This window comes from Oryzias latipes, chromosome 11, assembly GCF_053564925.1.
Source record: "Oryzias latipes strain Hd-rR chromosome 11, Olatipes_Hd-rR_3.1".
Taxonomy (NCBI): Eukaryota; Metazoa; Chordata; class Actinopteri; order Beloniformes; family Adrianichthyidae; genus Oryzias; species Oryzias latipes.
The window spans coordinates 14809465-14815464 of record NC_136247.1 but is presented as its reverse complement, the minus strand read 5'-3'; the positions used below and the strand labels follow the sequence as shown (position 1 = coordinate 14815464).

The window sequence follows — 6000 nt, the reverse complement described above, 5'->3', positions numbered from 1 at the left end:
CTCCTGATTCACATAAATTTGAATAAATTAACACTTTAAAATCGATTTAATCTTAATTTTCGTTATATTTGTCCTTCGTCATCAGAACAATGCCACATGTTAAACATGTTAAAAACATCAGAGTGGGTCTTCAACCCCACTACAGTAGTGGTGAGACACTACTGCACAGGCAGAGCAAAAGCTTTATTTCATTTTGCATTTTCCATTTTGCAGTGGGACGGGACCGGGCCGGACCGGGCTCACAGGTGAGCGTGAAGCCACCAGCCGTTTGGACCCCAACTGATCCAATCAAACCTGACCGCCGCAGGTTTCTGCATCGTGATTGGTCGAGCACTTCAGCACTTTGGGAATGTGAACGTGGGCAAATGCCACATTATCCAATCAATGAGTTGGCGGCGGGACCCAGCGGAGCTCTGTCAAACTGTTTTCTTTCAGAGGGGGGAGGCACAGAGAGGGGGGGGGGGGGGGGGAGTGCAGCATCCGGCGCGGACGCGGAGAGACGCTCGCCACAACGACAGAGCCCAAACAAGGCGCCAGCAGCTGAGGGAGGGTTTCTAAGCGCGTCTTCTAACTGGTTTTTTTACGCCGTTTTGTGAAGTTTGTGTTTTTGTCTTTGTTTGTTAAACGTCGAGCAAAGCTTCACTGCGGCGGATCGATACCCTCATCATTGCTGGGAATTTTAATGAGATATGTAGGTGACACATTCCGTTTGGAGTCACACGCGGACCCCAGCAAGGACGGGAGGAAGGTAAGCGCAGCGTCTTCCTCTCATCATCCCATCAACTCTCCCTTCAGTTCAGTCTGTCAGTGCTGTGGTTTGGGGATGCGCTATTTTTCTGTGTTTTCTTCATGGTTACGGTGAACTCAAACCAAGCCACGTTTCCTCCGCTACGGCGCATGTGCGCCTCTGCAATGTTTGCGCACGGCTGTTTTTGACCGTCGAGGCGAAGCAAAACCATGAAAATAGATCCCAAATAAAACCCAAATCTGCGTTTTGAATCAGATTATCGTTTTGCTCTTTGTCTCTTCAAATGGGAAAATGGTGCCGCATCTATAGAATGAGCCTCCTCTATGCGTAAAGGGGAGGAAGAGGAGGAGGAGGAGGGTCAGGCATTTCAGCGCTCCTGCCTCTTTGTGCGTGTTGTGCTGCGGTGTGGACGATGATCAAGCTGCTGCTATACGTGCATAAAATACAGTAGCACCGCTGCAGCAGCATGCAGCCCCCCCCCGCCCAACACCACCCCACCCTACCCCATTGTGCGCAGCATCATCCACATGTGCACATCTGCGCCCCTTTACAGCCATAATCACGTACGTGTAGGAGCGCACGCCTCGTGAACGTTAATGCAAAAACACAACAAACTCGCCTCACCTGCAATGTGCGTCTTTGTAAGCGTTGCACATGTGTAGGAGTGCGTGGAGGACGCTGACGGGCGCATGACACTTTACACCCGCTTCCTCACCTGTGCTTCCCCGATTCCAACTCTGGCGTTTCCGTTTGGTGTATTGTTTGACCCCGGAGAAAGACTCACGCAACAACATGTAGGACCTTGTAAACCGGTTTACCCCACTGCATGGAGGGTTCTTCTAAATTTTAAACCTGCACACACATTTCTGCCTCCCTTTTTCATTCATCTATTTTAGCTGGTCAGATAACATCAAAACAGCCACTGTGACACTACACTAGGGTAAAAATACAATATCCATTTTTACACAAGATTCAGAATGAACTTATTCTGCAACAGCATGATGATGACGAAATGCAGGGAGAGAGGTGGATTGAAGTTTTTAATCCTGAAGGAGTGCAGATACAAATGTGTTCATCTTCTCTTCTCTGTGGCCTCATTCATACATCATTCATCTAATGAAAAAGACTGAACGATTTAAACACACCTCTCCACCTCACACCACCTATCACCTCTCCTGGAATTGGGTGGGCATATTGGACACATTTGGGAAAGGACAGGTGGTACTTGCCATAGTCAGAGTATTATGAAAAAGAGACACTTTATTCTGAAAACAGTAAAGTATGAAGGTCAAGTTAAAGTCTCTGTAGCTGTCAAACACCTAGATGTGTGAAATTTGCTCTCCACATTTGACTGATCCCCTGGGGGACCGGAGAGCTGCAGACACAACTAAACAGGAACAATTTGGTGGTTTAACCTCCAAAATCCAACCCCCTTAATGCTGAGTGTCAAGCGGGGAGGCATTGGGTCCCATTTTTCATTCTTTCGGCCTGGATTTGGACTCACGACCTTCTGGTCTCAGGTCAGACAGTCCACCATAAGGCTACTGAGCGAGTTTCTGGACGTTTCATTAAATTAAGTTTTTGGGTTTTGAAGTAAAATTTTTAAATATTCAAACTTCACTGAACCATGTGGACAGGAACAACGGCCTAGTTGGGTTTTAACTATTCTTTTTCATCCATTGAGACTAAATAAACAAAAACTCTTGTTTGTACTGTATCTTATTGGCTAACTCTTTTTTGACAGGCAACATATTTCATTCAGAAACCAAAGTAGGTCACGTTTGTGACTTCAAACTGGTTTGCAACCCTAGGACCTGTCGCTATAAAAAGTTACACCATCACTTTTGCCAAGCAGTTTTTGCCGGATATAATTTACCCAACAAAAAGTACTTGTCATAAAAAATAGATCAAAACATGACAAGACATGATAAATTAAAGGGGGTTTTCTTTTATTTTCAACTGTGGTATGTGTAACAAAATGAAAAAAAAAACATGGTCAAAAAGACTGAAAAATTAGGATTTTGAGAACAAGATTCCCCAGAAAATAATAAAATGATACTAAAAACTTGGTCTTTGGTCCATCCATTCCTGGGACATGTGAGACTTCCTTGGTGAATGCACAGAATCTTGACACGCGAAATATAGAAATTCATGTAAATAGATTTGCTGTGGGGAAAATCACCCCACAATAGTGCATAGGGTTAAGCTTGTAACTCCGTGGTTAACCCCTTCATGCCTAAAGTTATTTACAAATATATAGAAATATATTCTTTAGTTTTATTTTATTTTCAAGTTGATGCGAAAATAAGTGGAGTCCTGGATTTTACAAATTAGTCATGAAGGGGTTAAATTAATATTATTTTTTTACCTAGTTGACATTCTCTCAGTTATGTACTATTTTTTGGTTTAGCTTTTAGCTTTATTTAGCTTTTCTGTACTGAATATACAATAGACACTAAATCCTGAAAAGTTACTTTTTATTTTATTAGTTAAAATACCAAAATCGCAATAAATACATATAATAAATACAAAATTAACCCTCTTGGAGAAACTGGTAGTGCATCTTTATCTGTAGGTCATGGATGTTGGACTGAAGGTTTTTTTAGGTAACTCAGCACATCCTGCACATTTCAACCAAAATTTGACTTTATTATTATTCAGATAATTAGATTATTCAGATAATTAGACAAGTGTGTTTATGTCACAATTAGTGATTCAATTCTGACAAATTTTTATCAGAATTAGGTCCTGTTTTTGATAAAATTAATAAACACAAAGGTAGTTCGTTTGAAACAGCAGCATTTAGTCGGGAGGAGGAAAAAACTTAATTGAAGTTTAATGAAAACAATTAATTAGAATAATTTAATAATTTAAATAAATATCATTTTATCTCCCGTCAGTATGTGAACTGAAAATAATACTTCCTTTGGTAAATACGTGGTCGACAGCTTTTTTGATTTCTAACTCGATCGCCATAGAAACTACTTTAAAGTGGATCCAACCGGTTTGCATGTAGAAACGGTAGTTCTGACTGCAGCTGACCTGGAATTGTGGGTGTTTTTTGACAAGCTCACTAGTGTCCTAGTTTGCAAAAGCTGCAATCACAAAATTACTTAACCAACAAACTGTGTAGAATCCAATAACCTCCCAACTCACAGCGATGAACTGAAGCACAAACCTTTTCAGAAGCCAGTGTTTTGATTCGACTCAGGGGCTGCTGTTGATTGTCTAACCACTGAATGAATTTTTGCAACTTTTGACCAAAACGGTTGGATTTTTGTGCAGGAGCAGGTTGTGCTGCGGTTACATCACCCCAGAGCTGACATGAGGGCGAAACAAAAAGCCCTGATGGAGCTGACTGCTGTGTGGCCGGGGGCCACGCTCAGTGTGAGTGAGGGGTGCAGCTGCCACTATAGATTTGTGCCACTCTGCAGCTGAATGATCGCACTTTCCGGCTGGCCGGGATGCCTACCTTTGGGTGAAATCAGCCAGTTTCCAGGCACTCTTCGGGGGCTGTTGACGGACAATCTGGGAAACCTTGGGAATCTCTGAAGTAGAAAACAGTTGCTTTATAAAGCACAGCACTACGGAATGAGGGTCTAGCTCAGCTGTGGCGCCACCAGTGGGATTGCGTTTAAATATTCCTCAGCTTAAACACTTCCCCAATTGCAAACCGTTCGATGAAAAGGCAGGCTCTTTGTAATGAGGACGCAGTCAACACAATGTCCAATAGAAACTGGCCGCTTGTCATTATAATGTGCACGCTAAAGGCAACGGTTTAGGTCTTTTTAACTAATCAATTTAATCAGTTGCTCTATTTTCTGGATTAAGCATTCAGCACACAGAGACAGTTTAGACTGCTGCTAGTATGGTGTAAAAAAACTATCGCAAACGTTGGTCTGACCAAAATGAAATCCTTGAGAAAATTGCCAGTCTTCTGTTTCACAAGAAAGAACGATTGACTCATTTATAAGAGTGGAAAGTTTCTGATCTCGTCAAAGCCATAGGAGTTGAAGTAAGCAAAGACCTTGGACCGTCCTGGTGTCTCAACATTGTTGGACGTGTTGGTTTGGTGCTTGTGGCTGTTGCCTCATGAATATATGGTGTGTGGGATGTGGTAGAGCATCTTCTACCCATGGGTTTTGTAAATCAGAACAAAGGAGTTCAGACTGCTCTTAGCTAAAAGCAAGATTGTAAACTGTTTCTGGGCAGAGATGAACAGCCTTGAAACCCACCATCATCCTCATTCTTACATTTGTCTTCTGCAGTCTGGGGTCTTTACGTCATGCCTTCGAACGTGGGTTGGCTGAAACATGGATACCTTCAAGAAGAAAACCCCACTGTATGATTAAGTGAGACCTTCATCCCATTTCACACACGTAGATTGAGTTTTTGGTATTTCTTCTGAAAGTTATGCAATGTTCCCGGCATTCGCAGATAGGTAGGATCTGACCTTTTTAAGCTTAAGAGGGGTGTAAGAAAAGTCTGGGAGTGGTCACAAAAAGCTGCTTAGTGATTGTCTTTTGATGTTGGAGGATTTGAATCTTCTTTGCAGAATAACTTAAGTTTTTGTTTTGTTTTGTTTGGTCTGAGCTCACATATGGAAGGTGGGCCTTTTAAGACAAAGAATCGCAAGATTTCACTTCAAGATTTTATTCTTGGGCACAGAATATCATATAATAGCTCAAACTTGATAACATTACCGGTGCAACAAAAATGGCGAGCAATTTCGGAGCTATCCAGTCGTACAATTTTGATCCAGATGCACGCTCAGACGAGGAAAACAAAGATGAACATGGATCTAGTCGTCTACAAGTGGATGGGTCACAATAGAGTGCAGCAGTGAACTCACGGCCCACCCCAGCATATTTTCCTAGTTCTTTTTCAAACAGCATTTTTTCATCTGCTCCTGATGGACAATGATTTAAATTAAGAAATACTCCGAAATGCTATTTTAAGCTGAATTTTCTATATATATGTTCTTCGTCAACAGAAATATTTCACAGGAACATTTTAAAGACACATTTTTCTTTGGAGTGGGGCTTTAAAACCTTCAAAATGAGCAACCTACCAGAATAAAATGTCCTATATTAGAAGAGAGGAACGGAGTAAACAGGTTGTCCTTACGATATTGACTTTGCAGACAAACAATTTTTGTTAAAATTTAAGAAAACTTTCAGCCCGCTAGGTAGCCAGCGTTTTGGGTCAGAATGACCCCCATCCCCACCACCACCACTTGCAAGTAGTTCTGT

The 6000-nt window shown here is 42.0% G+C and overlaps 1 protein-coding gene across 2 annotated transcripts in view; it reads left to right on the top strand.

The window, feature by feature from the left end:
• The first annotated feature begins 453 nt into the window (after positions 1 to 453).
• Positions 454 to 6000, top strand: part of shisa7b (shisa family member 7) — a 40539-nt gene continuing 34992 nt past the window's right edge. For both annotated transcript variants that reach the window (XM_011480910.4, XM_004074042.5), the window contains exon 1: positions 454 to 748. The gene's annotated coding sequence lies outside the window, so the exon portion shown is untranslated. The remainder of the gene's footprint in view (positions 749 to 6000) is intronic.